The 16,287-nt window shown below is 37.7% G+C and overlaps 1 protein-coding gene across 1 annotated transcript in view; it reads left to right on the forward strand.

Annotated features, from left to right (window-relative positions):
* The window catches only part of LOC138792639 (fidgetin-like), a 62,265-nt gene that overhangs the window by 31,913 nt on the left and 14,065 nt on the right, over window positions 1-16,287 (forward strand). The window contains exon 2 of the mRNA XM_069970296.1: window positions 11,591-11,715. The gene's annotated coding sequence lies outside the window, so the exon portion shown is untranslated. The remainder of the gene's footprint in view (window positions 1-11,590; window positions 11,716-16,287) is intronic.

The raw sequence follows: 16,287 nt of genomic DNA on the forward strand, positions 1-16,287 counted from the left end.
TTTTGACATTCCACATAGAGTCTGAGCATGTGTCCTTCTCGTGTTTGGTGATGGTTCGCATTTTTTCAGGTTTACTGATATTCACATATGGTCAGTTGTTTGCTGGTTAATTCACGAATATTTGACATTGTGTCTTACTATTGCCATCTACCAGTAACTGTCTGCCATTGAGTCATTTGACTTCTACATAGCCATTAATCACTTTGTGGCCAGAACAAATTCACCAAAAAATTCTATTCTAATGGCGAATTATCTGCTTAAATATGTTTGTTTTTCCCCAGCTATTTTCCTTTAATATATATATATTGATTAGCTACACTAACCAAGTTCATAGGTTCTGTTACATCTCTCTCTCTCTCTCTCTCTCTCTCTCTCGGTGGCCATACTTATTAGATCGAATTAAGTTGATAGTTGGACAACTGTGGACAACAATTGTTCCAAAGTGTCCATACATGATCAATGACACTGGCGGAAGGACAAATAATCTTTCTGGAAACATTCTAAGAACATTTTTTCCTGAAAGGTCATCTGTCCTGAAAAACATTTTGGTCCAAACATTTAACGATGATCTGTCATTGGTTGGCTAAAAAAATTGTTCAACCAGGGAACAATTATTTTGGGTCAAATCAGTTATAACCATAGTTTCTACTTTAGGGAAGAAATGAGGTTATGGACAAGTTGGTACCTTTTGGATCTTTAAATTACAGGTCTAGACAGGTATAGACATCATGTCAAAAAAATAACCCAACCAACCCAATAAGAAAGTGTTGCATCCCAGTAGCCAGTGATATATTAAAGTGTTGATTTTTAAGGCTGTTCTCTGCAGGATTTCGCTGTCTGGCCCATTATCGCATCAGATCCATTTACAGACTCATCTGTACCTTCTCTACATTTCTATGCAGGTGACAATGACTGCTGCTGCTGACCATTAGACCATTATTATCAAAATATTTTCCTCCCTGTAATCATCCTGCCCAACTAATGCAGGAAAATACATGATACTATATGGCATAACCTCCCAAATACTAAAGGAACGACTTTCGCATTTGAGAACACATCATTCACATAGAGCACAGCATATAGTGATTTCAGTGACAAGGAACTGATTATTTCCCTGTCTCATTACAGGGCTTGAATCTTCACTGTGACAGACTAGATCAGGGATTGCAGTGCTATATATATATATATATATATATATATATATATATATATATATATAGCTTAACACACAGTACACATGCGAGGAGGGGAACTGCGGTGTGCCATTGCCCAATTCAATGCCCAGTCCACTTAGATTTGGCCAGGGTATTTAGATACAGGGCTTGGGCAAAAAAAACTAAAATTTTGCCCGAGATGATAGAAAGACAAACTATGGCTCCAGATGATCACATAATGAACTGTACAAAACATTTTTATTATTATTATTATTATTAAAGATGGTTTCTCATCCCAGAAAGTGATGGTATAGCCTCACTGATCCTATGAATGAACGGCTGCAGTGCTGGTTTAGCATTGAGGCCCCTTCAAAAGTTTTTTCCTGTACAGTGATGCAAAGACCTACAACACCATACTTTTTCTTTCTTGATGGGACTCTATTTGAACATGATCTTCTATTTATAGAATGGCACAACTACATTGCAGTTAAAGTGGGAAAAATGTAGCTACATAACACTGTAGATGTGTAAACCATTGAAAGTTGGTTGAATTTTGGGTAGTTGTTCCATTTAACTAACCAAAGCCAAGGGTAAATGGAGATGTGTATAAAGCAAGGCATTCTACTTTCCTTGGTTTAGGTGTAGTCTGCAAATAAGGGGTTATCCAGTGCTACAAAAACATGGCCACTTTCTTCCAGAGACAGCCCTACTCTTGTCTCCAGCTTGAGTGGGGGTTTTCTGCTCAGTTCCATTAAAGAGAATGGAGCATAATTGCAAACCGCACCTGAACTGAAGACAAGAGTCGTGTTGTTTCTGAAAGAAAGTGGCCATGTTTTTGTAGCGCTTGGTAACCCCTTTAAGCTCCATTCACTTCAATAGAACTGAGCAGCAAAACCCTGCCCAAGCTGGAGACAAAAGAGGAGCTGTCTCTGGAAGAAAGTGGCCATGTTTTTGTAGCACTGGATAACCCCTTTAAATATAACAAGAAAGTCAAATAGAATGATGTCATGTGCCCAAATGACACACAGGAGTAGTAACTATAGCAGAAAATCCATATGCCACAAAACATCCAAAAGCCAAGTGTGGCACAGAAACATTAGTAAATCTGAGCCAATGTGCTGACTGCTGATGCACATCACTGAGCTCTCCATCCACAGAATACAGGCTGCTATAAATGATTGTGTTCATAAATATTATAAAAGCCATCATTCCCATCCTATTCTTTCCCAAACATGGAGACTAGAACAATAAATGTTGAATTCAGCTGATATATATCTGGTCATATACATATTTTGGTGGACTAAAAATAAAAGACAAACTATACTCACCTGTCCTGATCCTCAATGCTCCTGGTCCCCGCAACAAATACTTGCTTAGCCGATCACTGACTGAGGAGGGTCATAACCACAGCCAGAGATTGGCTGAGCAGGCATTTGCTGCAGGGGTCACAAATCAACGGTAGAAAGAAGACACAGGACCTGGAGATGTCAGACCAGGATCTATGGGGGATCAGGGCAGGTAAGTATGGTTTTCTTTTATTGCTAATGCATCCAAGACCATTTTTAAACAATTTTATCAGAATTTCCCCTTTAAAGCATATGGCCAGATTTAGATATCAGCAGAATATAACATTTGTTGTTCTTGTTAAACTGTCTTTTTCCCATGCCACGAGAATATTAGAATCTTAACTTTTAATCTTTCCACCACATGTAATCATCTTGTATAGTGATGATAGAATAAATTGAGCGTCTTCATCAACGTGGTGTTCCCCTCTTCAAGGTCAGTTTCATTCCAGCATATTATCGAGAAGACCTAGCACAATGATGCATGGACATAATAGCAGAACTGTTTATTACAGCCTTTAATTCCTTCTGGGCCAGTTTTCTGGGGGGAGAACATTATGTTCTGGTAAGACAGATGATACAATATAGGTAACACATGTGTCCCTTAGATTATTGTACAAAATGGAACTTTCCTCATCCTCGCTGTTAATAAAATTCTTTTCCTTCTTCGGTTTCCACTGAAACATGTTATCAGACCCCTGCTATTGAGCCATAGTGAGAGGTTTTAAGCTAGAAAAAATATTGTCAGATCATGGATAAAAACATTAAAATTACAACATAGAATCCTAAGATGTGACCAGAGACCTTTACATTTCTTTACTTAAACAAGTTCTAAAATGATTTGTTTTATATTCATTCACCGAGAGAGTAAAGTCATAAAATATTCATGAAAATGGGAACCTTAAATAACATTTTAGAGAGAAAAATAAAAAAGTCTGTAATCAATTGTGGATAGAAAAAAAATATATACGTCCTTAAATATTTAAATCCATTTGTTAATAATCGTTATAAATTCTACAATAGAAATACATATGCACACAAAACTCCTCTAAAGAATTCTGAAACCAATTGAATAAAAAACTATGTTATATCCTATACATACTAGAAGCTACTGAACTGATAATTATAATAGATAGATAAATAATAGATCGATAGATAGATAAATAAATAGATAGATAGATAGATAGATAGATAGATGGATAGATTAGATAGATAGGAGATAGATAGGAGATAGATAGATAGGAGATAGAGTTATAAAGTTATTTATACAACAACCATCACAGCTGAGACTTATTCACATAGAGAATAGTTAAGAGAACATTCTTGGTTGGATGGAATGAGGAGGGCATATAAAGAACACTAGTTGTCTATTTCTGACTTCTTCTACTTCTTCTTCTACATCTGGCCATTATAATCAGCTTCTCTATTTAAAGCAGTACCCACTACATGAGCGGGCCAACATTTAACAGGAAAAAGCAGTCATCTATTGAGAAACATGTCTGCAAATACTGATGCGGCTGTCATTATGAATAGACAGACTCCATTTTGTGCTAAAATCCCGTAGTGGTAACATAGCCTTAAATGCAATTACAATATGGCATATTTACTAATGTGTTTGTGTCTACATATTGTCATAAATGGGACAATCTCATTTTAAATACCTTTGCACTATGTTTATTATGTGGTTTGGACACATTTTCAACCTTGATAATGGGGTATGGCTTAGAGGGAAAAACATACTGTAGCTTAGCTTGAGGTGTGCATGACCTAAACCTTGCAGACCGTGCATAGTGCAGGAGTCTATGATTATACAGCCTGAAGTTGTGGTCAAGACATGGGCCAATACAAAGTCTTGTATATTGGTTCATTGACCATATTTTAAAGTCTTGTGAATGAGGCCTTACTATACTTCATTCTAATAATAAAACACGATCTTAGGGGGAGATTTATCAAACATGGTGTAAAGTGAAACTGGCTCAGTTGCCCCTAGCAACCAATCAGATTCCACCTTTCATTTTCCAAAGAGTCTGTGAGGAATAAAAGGTGGAATCTGATTGGTTGCTAGGGGCATCTGAGCCAGTTTCACTTTACACCATGTTTGATAAATCTCCCGCTCAGTGTTTCAAACAAGATCTTAGTTTTCCCTACTAGATTAATTATCTTTTGAGTCACAATGAAGAGTGATATTGTTTCTACTACTTTCCTTGGATGATGTTGTGTACATCATTTAGGCTTTGTTTATAAAACATCTTTTTTGGTTTTTGACGCCAAATAATGGCCATTACTTTATAATAACAGCCATTATTTGTATAATTACAGACGTCAAACAGCTAAAAAAAAGACGTGAACATATCCTTATGGTGGTTCCATGGTTAACATGCATATTGGTTCTGGCACAGTCTAGATATTCCTTTATACTAAAGTCATGCTTGTTACATAGATAAGATTGTTAATATTACGCTCACAAACAATGAGGCAAGCTTGTCCAAAATGTGTAAGGTCATTGATAGTTGCAGAATCTATCCTTTCCAGATCATAAACTAGATGAGAACATGAAGCCTTAGCTCTAGGCAGATCTTTCCATTTGTTGTTATAATAGAGGCCTGTAGGGGTCACCAGAAAGAGAGCGTAGAAGCGTCTATGTGGAAGTAGTAAAGGAATTTACCATATGTTATGTACATATTCTACATTCCAGCTATACTTGTTTCTTAAATGTAGGACATTCCTCATTCCCTTCACACTGACTTTTACAGCCATGTCCCAGTGTAGCTGCAAAGTTACGACCAGCTAATCCCTTGATGGGGTCCATAAGGCCCCCATTGACACAAAACTTCTCTCGTAGGAAGAATCATTGAAATACCACTTGAAGTTAGACTGGGAAACCTTGGAATTTCCATCTACCAGTTTTAGAGCATGACCAAAATAGTAAGGGGTCAATGACTTCTTCACTTAGCACTGCATTCAACCCCATCCTCCAGCCTCATGCATTATCCATAGACAATATCAAATTGATGGCACACATTGGTTTCTTACGTATCAAATCATAGTAAATTCTGACCTATACATAGACCGGAAGATTCACAAATTGAGAGTTGGTATACTGAATCTAGAATAGGACTTATGCTTTTATTCCATCCATGCTCTATTCCAAGGACATTGCTGCAACACGGGATAAGTGGAATCACCTCCTACTTTCTGTGCTCAATGCTGAGTTATAGCCTCTCCTGCTGTAATATAATAAAAGTTTCTCATGCCTTTCTCTTGTATTCGATAGATCGGTGAAAACTTGTTACAACCAAAAACCTATGTGTGTTTAGCCTTACCGTGTCTAGATTTGGCCTCCTTGATGATCATTTCTAAGGCTCAGTGTGGTTCATACACAGTGACCATGGAAATTGTTACTTTTCTGTTGCAATGTGTAGGAGTAGTTATTAATATTTTTTATGCTTTTTGAATTTTTATAGTGTTAGTATTGTCTATTATAAGTTTTTAGTCCTATAATAACTTAATTTACCATTTCACATCTTATGGCAGTGATTTATTAACGTTTTAGAACTAGGGAATATGAACCACTAGGTATAGAAGAAGATGTGTTAACAGTGTGATTCATTCTCCCAAATGCTGACACAGTTACTTTCATCAATGCTTAGTATGAGTCTCCCTGTATCTCTTCTGTCACAGTGAACAGATGGGTGATACTCAGCTGTCCTCAATCAGCTCTGATACATATTCATTTTCCCATCCCTGAACTGTGGTCCTGAAATGGCACAGATGGAGAATGGCCTGTTGGCTGGTCTCTATTTCCTAGTGATGTCCAGCTGCTCCGTATTTGATATATGAGTGGACAGAGTGGACATGGATTGCACTGATTTCTGTTTTAGGTCCTGCTATATGAATAAGGAGAGGGCTTTGCAGTGCAGATCGTGGCTATTCTTACATCTTGGGGGATGGCAATGGGCATTTTTCCAATTGGGTGCTGAATTACATGAACAACATTGCTAAATGCATATACACATGACTGCGAAACACCCTTATTCATAAGAAATGGAGGCCCATGAAAAACCCTTTTAGTGACAGCTCGTTCCCAGAGTAGTTAGTGTTAATTAAATTAACAGATGTCTAAACAAGTTGCTGGGCCATTGTGCCGTCTGGAATACCAGATTGGAAACAGTAATGGGCCATTTATGACTCCAGTTTGGTGTCTTTAGGTCAGGAAAGCAGATTTCATTTTATAATACACTTTTTAGTTTAAAGTTCTATGTGTTAAATAAACCAGAAAGGAAAAAATGTAAAACTATACCCTATGGACACTATATTAAAGAGGTTATCAAGCATTACAAAAACATGGCCACTTTTGCGCCACTCTTGTCTCCAATTCAGGTGGGGTTTGCAATAAGGCTCTATTTACTTCAATGGAACTGATTTTCAAACCCACCCAATCTGGAGAAAAGAGTGGAGCAAAAGTGGTCATGTTTTTGTAGCGCTGGATAACCCTTTTAATTAATCAGCTTACATACAAAACAACTATTTCAGCCAACTATACTAATAAATGTTCTGTACCACAAACAGCTGTATTTCAGGTCCTGTAGCAGGGCCCAGTGGAGAATGACCTTTTAGCTATATGATAAAGAGGTAGCTGCAAAAAACGACTGGGTAGCCATAGAGTAAAAGAACAAGAACGGGATAAGGAGAGAAGGATATGCCCATGTGCACAGGCCCTAACAATAACTGTAATAATAATAATAATATTAATAGTACAGTGAGAAAGTCACTCAAAATTGTGTACTATTTAAGGGGGTGTTTTTTTTTATAGTATGTAAACAAACTGAAAATCTAGCATAGGAAATCTGGTTTTGACAAGGTTTCACTGTAATAATATTAGTTAAAACCAATAATAATTAAATATTACTAAAGCTTTTTCAATTGTATTCCTATTTTTATCTCATTTTAGTCTCGTTGCATTAAATGTATCTCATATTTTGATACCTTTTATACTATTAGAATGCTCTACTCCTTATTTACATTTGCATCGGTGTCTCTGCAGCTTCATATAAATACATTTGGGAAAAATTAGAAAATTTGTTAACAACATAGTAAGAAATAATCTGTAAACTAAAGAGTATTATTTTTATTTTTATTAATATTATGAACAAGAAGAAGAAGAAGAAGATGATGAAGAAGAAGAAAAGTAAATAAGTAAATTTGTAAAGCAATCGTACTGTGCAAATGAGATGCAATAAAAGAGCAACCCTTGCCCATATGAGCTTACAATCTATAAACTGATCGATTGGTTTATAACACTGAGACATTTCTGATCTTTTATTCATGACTATCTCTAATTCAGCATCTCTGCTTACAGTTCTGGTGTCTTAAATGCAGAAGAGCTGCATGCAGGAGTCTTCAGACAGTAAGCTCACTTTGTTATATGGCAGAATATGACACCCAAGGGGAAACATGAATTCAGGCCTGACACAAGATTGAAATGTTTTTCTGCCTCACTGAGCGAGCCGCACACTCTTCTTCTTAATCAAATTTAGTTATATTTGCTGTGGTTATCCAACTTTGTTTTCATCATTTAAGGAGCCGCACAGCACAAATAACATTAATTTTAGCCCAGTAATAGAGCGTGAGGACTGCTCACAGAGTACACAATTAAATGGCCGATTCTTTAGTCAGGCTCTATACGATAAGGTACAACTGAGGAGTAAGCACTTTCTAACATTTGTAAGCAAGATTTGTTTTTACCCTATAGAGCCTAAAACAATAAAATACATAATTAAAATTTCCAATAATTTTCTACTGTTTAAAAATGAACGGCATTCATTTTCCAAAAGAAAGTCACTTTTGTATTGGCGGTTAATGCCTCTACCAAAGCACAGCGATCTGATTGATTTTTTCTTTTCACTCTGCTAGAATGCTGAATTAGCCTCCTACTTCTCATTACCATAACAGCAGCCATTGATGGTGGGCATAAAATGACAGCTGGGAAGGGTGCACATAGATTATATTGTGCTAAATGGCTACACAGTGCCGGAGCCACAGTCAGTAGGCAGGAAACAGTAGATAACCTAAGAAATAGTCAGCTCTACTTTGACTTCTAGTGACTTGTAAATGACATCTACTTCATGCTGTCAGCTAAATTTGACTTGGGATATCCCCTGCGAGATAATGTATCCGTACAGAAAGGGCTGTGTCTATAATTATCCATAGGCAGCGCCGTAACATTGCTGTGATTTACAGCGGAATCCTCTGACTTGTTAGACAACCTTTGCCCACTAGGACACAAATAACAATAAGTTTTAATGTCAACCCATTTTCATCAGAAAATTTTTTGCATAGATGATGGAGATATTGGAGCTACTCCTTAGAAAACTCTTTTGCCACAAGTATTACCTGGCACAGGCTATCCTATGCACCAGCTGGTTATCTGCCCATTTGGCACTGAAACATTGGAATATTATGAATTTTAATTTTCATTGCCCTCTTTTGATTTCTTTTTTGTCCCTATCTTTGTTGAGGCTCACAATCTAGCCTTATTAGTATGGTTTTGGAGTGTGGAAGTAAAGAGGAGCACCCAGGGGAAACCTAAGCAAACAAGGGAAAAACATACCAACCCCATGTAGATGTTGTCCTGATTGGATTTAAACCCAGGATCCCAGAGCTGCAAGGCAACAATGCTAATCTCTATTGGAACTATTCTCCTCAATCTATTCCTAATCCAGGGGTCAGTGTTGTTGAATGATAAATCATATACTTGATGGGGGAGAGTTATCAAACTGGTGTAAAGTAGAACTGATCAGTTGCCCCTAGCAACCAATCAAATTCCTCTTTTCTTATCTCACAGATTATTTGGAAAATGAAATCTGAAAATGGAATCTGATTGGTTGCGAGGGGCAACTTCGCAAAATCTACTTTACACCAGTTTGAAAAATCTCCCCCAATATTACTATCTCTTTATACTGATCATATTTCTTACTGCTAACTTTGGCTATGTTCACACTACGTATATTTGAGGCTGTATATTTGAGGCTGTATAGCAACCAAAACAAGGAGTGGATTGAAAACACAGAAAGGCTATGTTCACATAATGTTGTAATTGAGTGGATGGCCGTCATTTAATGGCAAATATTTGCTGTTATTTTAAAACAACGGCTGTTATATTGAAATAATGGCAGTTATTTACCGTTATATGACGGCCATCCACTCAATTTCAACATTGTGTGAAAAGAGCCTTTCTGTGTTTTCAATCCACTCCTGGTTTTGGTTGCTATGAGGACCTGACTTGAGGACTAAATACTGCCTGAAATATACATAGTGTGAACATAGCCAAAGGATGCATTAAAAAGAGGGATCTAGTTCTAGTTCTCCTGTGACATCACAATTAGAGATGAGCGAACCGGGTTCGGGTTTGGGTCCATCCGAACCCGAATGATCGGCATTTGATTAGCGGAGGCTGCTGAACTTGGATAAAGCTCTAACGTTGTCCGGAAAACATGGATACAGCCAATGACTATATCCATGTTTTCCACGTAGCCTTATGGCTTTATCCAACTTCAGCAGCCTCCGCTAATCAAATGCCGAAAGTTCGGGTTCGGATGGACTCGAGCATGCTCAAGGTTCGCTCATCTCTAATCACAATGGATGTATTCAAAGAACTTTATGGCTTCCAGTAGGATATGTTGTGGCAAGAAGTGGCACCAACCAGCGTAGCTAGGTGAAGCTGTCCCACATGCTGGGTGCCAGAGGTAATATTTAGATACTGGTCAGTAAACTGTATGTTGCCCCAGGTAAAGCAAAAGCTAGTTACAGCTCTGGTCCCATTTAGATTTTCTTCCATGTCGTCCTTCTTCTCTTTTTAATATTTTGGTGTATAGAGATTTATATCTGGATGTATATAAAATGCATATTTCGCCTAAAGTCATTTTGAATTTTATAGAAATATTATTTTTCTTTAATGCGGCTGTGGTTTGGCATCCTCCATTGCCCTGGTGGATCCCCTCTGTCCTTATAGTACAAGTATACCCAGTAGAGGTGATCTCATATCCCAAGCGTCCGTGACTCTCTCGCCTTATTGCGGAGACAAATTGTCAAGAAATCAGATGTTTGTGCATGACTCCACGGATGCATGCTATCAAGAAGATTAAGTATGTGGGTTAAGGATACGATTTCCCTCCTACCCATTCCTCCTGGGAAACAGGATTTAATCAGTCTGGATCCTGTGGCTGTATAACCAAGCACTTAGCATTTCTACCTTTTAATCTTTTGACCGTAGTCTCTGGGTGTTCTCCAAATATAAGTGTTATAATAAGGGGGTATTTCTGTGTGGTACAGTGGACCTTGTTAAAAATGTCAGTCCTTAGTCATCAGAATGACTGGCCTTTTATTTCCCCCCGGTCATTAGAGAGAAGAGCAATGCACTAGCTGTCCCTGTCAGAAGCTTGACGTCTGGGCACTGTCACCTGTTCAGAAATGCATCTTCTTGGCAAGTTGTGTCCTGCCGGCCCACGTATTTTTGACCATGTATACGTCAACCAGCTGCCATATGGATAATCATTTTGTCCTCCATATTAACCCATTCATCTCTACAAAGAGATCTGTTTTGTCGGCACTTTCTGCCTAAACCAACTGATTCCTTGACAATTGTGACATGAATACAAAGAAAACTTTTTAACTTATTCAAGGTATAAAAAAGTCATCTTAAAAATGAATATATATAAACATTTTTATCATGAAAGCTGATATAAAGATATCTAAAGTGTAATCTGTGTTTGTAGTGCATTATACTATTATCTCAGCCAAGTTAAGCAGTAAATGGTCCAAGCAGTCACACATGATGCGGTTCACATGAGCCTGTGGTAAAGTGTCAATCATCTCTTGATGGATACTGCTGTGTCTTTGCTATATTGTCACACTGGGGACTCAACAGGTTCTATGTCCTTTGTTATTAATCCTTTTATGCATAATTATTGCAGCTTGGGTCTAGGACTCTGTCTTCATGTCTGACATTCATCCTTATTTAACCATGACTATATTTTCTATTAAGATAAAAGTCATTATATTAATTTTTTTACTCTTTTTTTTTTTTGCTTTCAGTCACATTTTGCAAGAAAGGACAATCCATCAATCTTGCAGCCATAACTGTGAATCCATATGTAACAAAGTGACTCTACCGACTTGGACATCATTTGTTTGGAATATGATTCACGGTGGATTAAAAAGTAAGTAGTGTGTACTAAGGCCCATTGATTTATGCAAATAAATATCTATGGTATATGTGTGTGGGTATAAAAAGGTTGTAATATTTAGGCTATGTTATTACAATGTCTTTTTTTAGATGACAAAACATTTTTATATTGACATGCGTTAATAATGATCATGATATTATCTTTATTTCATCTATAAAGACACTGTGAGAACATAGCCACATAGAAAACATTACCCAAAAATTAAGTTGAGATTACCTATGTTTTTAAAAAATATATGTTAAAGCAGTAAATATAATGTTAAAGCAGTAAAATAACAAAGAAGTACTAATTCATTGATCCTGGGCTGATGAATCGCTTATTCTCAGTGGCATCAGAGGTAACGGGCTTTACTCCTGACATCATGGCTGAGTAGTGATAGCTGAAGTATGGGCCATGTCCTTGATGTTTCTGGGACATGGAAAACTCCTACAACCCGAGTGTCATTCACTGCATTTCAGGACAGGCAAAACACTTTTAATTCAGACCTAATTTATTCTTATTCTGATTATTGGATCTGAAATAAATAACAGGAAGTGTACTCATCTCACATCACATGTATAAAGTGTGCAAACCTTTCAATATACATACGTGCCCACTATATTCCAGTTTTTCAGCAAACGCAAATAAAAAGAGTTAACTAACCCCTCCCCTTTAAAAACATGACGTCAACATATCCTAACAAACATTATATGTATAGATGTATTATATTAGGCATACCTACACTATCCTCCTATACAATAACATTGGTAGCATTATGGGAAACCTTCTCTTGGCAATAAAAAAAAGCACTAAATAAATGTATTATTTAATTTTGGAAAACCATTTTAGCCGGATAGACAATTAGACGTCCATGGTCTGTGTCATGTCTGATTAACCTTATTACCCACAAAATCTACCCTGTTCAGTAATCCCATTTCACAGATTGTATTGTCATTTAAACATGGCTGTCAAACAGCAGACCTACTGCTAACATGGCTACAGCTGCCTCCTACAGAGAAATGGAGTCCAGGGTGGTGTCTATAGCTTGACAGAAGTGAGCAAATATTTGCACCCTGAATTTTGTTTTGCACGATGGATGGAGATAGAGGATGATGGGCTATAACAAGTCCTTCTGTCCCACATACTGGTGATTCACTGAGATTCTCCTTATATCGCTTTTAGGAGAACCTGGAACAAAAGACCAGTTTAGGACGCTGCTGAATAGATTAACAAGATTTCCATAATTAGGGGCCGCTTGGAACAATAACATCCACCCCTCCCCATCTTCTATCAGTCCTTTGTCTTCAGCAGTGGATAATGGACGAGCGGCCAGGGTGGGAATCTTAGATGCCATTTGGTCACTGGGCAGGCATTTTCTCACACTGCCAGGAACGCGCATTCAAACATCTGGCCTATTCCAAAACTCATTCACTTTTCTTTTCATCTTGGGCCTTGCAGCTTCTTATCCACCTGTCAGGCTGCTGTTCTGTTGTATTTCATTTTTCCCTTTAGCTTATGTGCGTGAAATACCGCTAATGACTGTAAACACTGCCACAAAAATTGACATTACTAAGCTTGTCATGGTCTAGGCCTTAACATGAGTTGCCCCCTTTGTTGCACTGTTTGGTTCTTAGCTCTTGCCTCATCCTATTAATAATGCACCGATGGCTGCTTGGTGACCTGGTTGACCTTTATATTTGATATAAACAAAGTATAATCCATGGCTATATTTCTGCTTAATATTATATTTTATTATAATGCATAGTACAAACCCAAGTTAAAAAAGTAAACTTTCAGGGGTAATGGGAAGCACAGGGACAACTTAGAAAGTTTTATGCCATTTCTGGTTTCCTGGCTTTTCAGATTGATGGGCCATGGGTTTACAATGTTTTCAGGCTTTTCAGATTAGATGGGAAATAGGTTTACAATGTTTTCTGTTGGATCCAATTGGGAAATTAAAAACTACAAAAGAAATTGTACAAGATAAGAAAAACATGGTTCCCCACACAAAAAAAAACATATCGATACAGCAGCAATAATAGACACAACCTATAGACAGGTGTGGCACTGTTTCCGAGAAAAAGCTGCCATATTTTCCAATGCAGTGCAACTCTTTCAGCTAAATGTTATACATCTTCCTGCATATACTGGTATGCACAAAATGACAAATTACACTGAAGGTTTTGTGTAATGAGAAAGCAGCGTCTTCCTTCCCTTTTCTATTTGATCTGGATTCATGGCCAGCCATTTGATAAGTCAGTATGAAGGTGACATGGTCCCTGTATGGAGATCATATTGTATAAACCGGCTTCTATTGCCTTCCCCACTTCCATTATCATTTAATCATACTTCTCTGGGCATTTTTATGGTTGACTACCATTCCACACTCCATTCTGCTTCTCTCACTTTTTTCTCTCTTAATTTATACTGGACTGTCATCTAAAAAAAGAAATTTGTTACCCATGTTCTTACTCTTCCCTTTCGTACTATTATTATGAATTAACAGCTATGAGGCATGAGTTGGATTACAATAATTAATGTCCTAATATATTTACTGATTTGAAGAATAGCTACCTATATTTTGCCAAATCAAATATAGGCTGGTTTCAAGCATATTATATGTGCATATATGTCCCAGCATGACAGCTGTCAGTTCTGGTCATCAGACTTGCTGTCAAGCCAGAAGTTACATCCTTAGGCCATGTTCACACAACATATGTTTTACATAAATCACAGCCGTTGTCGCAAATTGCAACAATGGCCTTGATTTATGCAAAACATATGTTGCATTTTAATAAATGGAACCCCGGCCGGAGCGTATACACATAGTATAAGCTCCGGCTGGGATTCCATCTAGCCGCGGGAAAAACTGACATGTCAGTTTTCTGTAGCCGCTGTTGAATATTGGCCACACAAGACATGTCAGTTCACACAATGGAGCGTGTGGCTTCGGCCGCACACTCCATTGTGTGCAGCAGTGAATTGGGATGCGGGCGCAGACGGATGCACCAGCATCCAAATTCATTAGAAATGAAGATCATCGTACTGGCCGGGATGATCTTCTCTGACACCAGTTGTTCTTTGACCCTTTCTGTAATACGGATACAAATATACACACATATGATGCTTACTGTATGTGAATCTGGTGTCAGAATAGGTGGTGTGGCCATTGACACTCATTATTATTGGCTGCATCTATCCTGTTTACACCAAGAGATGTGTAAATAATAAAGATAGGTTTTATCATCAGTCAAATATCCAATCAGCCGATAAGTGGGCGTTTTCCCCCTCATCGGCTGATCACTACACAGGCCAACTATGGGCTGAACAAGCGTTTATAGGGACCCTCATTGCCAATAAACTACCGTGTGATTACAGGACCTTTACATTTCCAAGATAAGAGGACATCCATGGACAATAAATAGTTATGAAATGCACTTCCATTTCATAAGGGATATCGAGCACATAGCTATATTAACATAAGGATATGTGCAATATACAGTACAAATATATACAAGATACATAAAAATTGACAGATCCTGCGAGAAACATGGTGATATGCTCCATTACATGTTGTATTCTATAGTATACTCTATTTGCAACTGCCTCTAATGGAGAATACAGAATTTAAAAAAATGAACTCATTATTCCATAAGTCAACATACAGGGTTCATGCATATGGCTAGAGATGAGTAAAACTACAGTAAGTTCAGGTTTGCAAAACACAGAACATTCTGCATTTTATTTCCAGTAGCTGGAGAAGATGGATGCAGCCCTAGGGCTGCATTCATTTGCACTAGAGATGAACGAGTATTGAAATATTTGAAAGCACGAAATTTGATTTGAACAGACCGCAATGTTTGTTCGACTATTTGATCAGATATCGAAACCCCTTAAAGTCTATGGGAGAAAAATGCTTGTTTCTTGGTGACCTCCAAGTGGTCAAATTTAGATTTCCAAGTCCACAATGACACCTCAGAAATTGATGCAAACACTTCTGGAATGCAACTGGAACAGCAGGGGAAGCATGCCTGGGTGCATCTAACATGCCCAAGTTGCAGTATTACGTCACTATCACAGCCTCTCAACAATACACTCCAAATGCAATATATGGCAACAGGTGCCAGTTGTTTTACTGCTTTCAATGAGGCACTGAGCACAAAAAAAACCTTAGACACTTTTTTTTTTTGGTTCAACTATGCCGTATATACTTTATCTCAACATTTACGTGTGCCAAGAGGTGCTAGGTTTTTTACTGCTTTCAATGAGGCACAGGGAAATCAACTAGTGCGACAACTACTAAGACAAAATATTCCGACGTAAGTCTATGCAAGATAATCATAAGCTTTGTGACTGCTTGTCTCTGCCACTATCTGATATGCTGCTAGACAGTCTATGCACTCTTAATGGAGGAAGCAGCTATATGCTGTCTGTCCTGTGTAGTAGCCCTGATAAGGGCTTTTATGGTCTCTCCTGCCTACAGTCTTCTAAAATCCATCCACTCAACTACCTGCAACATGTACACTGAAGGAGGAAATGTATACACTGCAGCCTATTATTCACAGT

This window comes from Dendropsophus ebraccatus, chromosome 5 (assembly GCF_027789765.1).
Source record: "Dendropsophus ebraccatus isolate aDenEbr1 chromosome 5, aDenEbr1.pat, whole genome shotgun sequence".
NCBI lineage: Eukaryota > Metazoa > Chordata > Amphibia > Anura > Hylidae > Dendropsophus > Dendropsophus ebraccatus.